The sequence below is a fragment of the Notechis scutatus genome, chromosome 4, assembly GCF_049901735.1.
Source record: "Notechis scutatus isolate UNSWTSFEM ecotype Mainland chromosome 4, rNotScu1.2, whole genome shotgun sequence".
Lineage (NCBI taxonomy): Eukaryota > Metazoa > Chordata > Lepidosauria > Squamata > Elapidae > Notechis > Notechis scutatus.
In genome coordinates this window covers 79,807,626-79,809,042 of record NC_142012.1, presented here as the reverse complement: position 1 = coordinate 79,809,042, position 1,417 = coordinate 79,807,626, and the positions used below count along the sequence as shown (strand labels likewise).

Genomic DNA, 1,417 nt, shown 5'->3' with positions numbered 1-1,417 from the left:
CACACTGCTTCTTTGAGTTTCTCTATGCTCTGGCTGGTGTGGGATCGAACTGAGATCATGTGAAGCATTAATACCACTTTATAATGCCTTGGTAAGATCACAATTAGAATTGCATCCAGTTTGGGTTGCCAAAATATTTATTTAAAAAAAAAAGAGGTTGAGACTCTAGAAAGAGTGCAGAGAAGAGCAACAAAGCAGATTAGGAGGCTGGAGGCTAAAACATATGAAGAACAGTTGCAGGAACTGGGCATGTCTGGTTTAACAAAAAGGAGGACATGATTGCAATCTATCAGTTTCTAAGAGGCTGCCACAAAGAAGAGTCAAACTATTCTCCAAAGCACCAGAAAGGCAAGACAAGAAGCAAAATGGGTGGAAATTAACCAAGGAGAGAAGCAACCTGGAATTAAGGAGAAATTTTGTAACAGTGAGGACAATTAACCAGTGGAATGGAAGTTGCCTTCAAAAGTTGTGGGTGCTCCGTTACTTGAGGTTTTTAAGAAGAGACTGGACAACCATTTGTCTGAAATGGTATAGGGTCTCCTGCTTGAGCAGGGGGTTGGACTAGAAGACCTTCAAGGTCCCTTCCAACTCTGTTATTCTGTTATTATGGTGTTATCTTTGAGTGTGTCCAGCCCCCATGGTTTTGACAGCCTGGTTTCCTTTTACCGCCAACTCTTCCCAAAATAATTTCTTTCTCCAGTGAATTCCTCCACGCAACATGGCCAGTTTTGAGATGCAGCTTCATGTTATGCATTCCACTACTTGCTTGTTACTCACCTATGTTGTCCAAGGGCTACGTAGGAGACTTCTCCAGCCCCACAGCTCAAACAAGTAGATTTTCTCCTGTCTCGCTTTCTTAAGGTCCAACTTTCACAACCAAGGAACACGAAGGAGCGAGCTAACCTACATTACGTTGTCACACTGAAATTGCTTGTAACCCAGGGAAGGCCACAAAACATGGAGCTAGAGCCAGATTACCTAGAGTAGGAAACACAAAATTGTGGCCTTAAGTCGGCTTTCAAATATTTGTTTTTTATTTATTTATTTTTATTCATAAATATTTTGAATAGTGTATTGTCAGGGCATATCATTTACAGAAAAACAAAGAAAAGACATAGAGAAATATTAATATATTGATAACAATACTATTAGTATAACAGAATAGTTTTGACTAGGTTTCTCTTTGTATTAGCTTATTTGTGATTATGTTAGCCTATAATTATATTTAATTCATACATAGCAGTAATCTTTATTCACTTAAATTCCACCTCTTATCTCTAACCACTCATAAAACCTATTCCACGTTAAATAATAGTCTGTGTCCTCTTTATCCTTTATTTATTTATTTTTTAAAACAAGTTTTATTGATTTTTTAAAGACAAATAAAAACAAACAAAACATAAAAACATCCAACTTT

General features: G+C 37.1%; 1 long non-coding RNA gene across 1 annotated transcript in view; it reads right to left on the bottom strand.

The window, feature by feature from the left end:
* Positions 1-657: 657 nt before the first annotated feature.
* The window catches only part of LOC148130801 (uncharacterized), a 14,291-nt gene continuing 13,531 nt past the window's right edge, over positions 658-1,417 (bottom strand). Inside the window, exon 3 of the long non-coding RNA XR_015749323.1 lies at positions 658-978. This is a non-coding gene — a long non-coding RNA (uncharacterized LOC148130801). The remainder of the gene's footprint in view (positions 979-1,417) is intronic.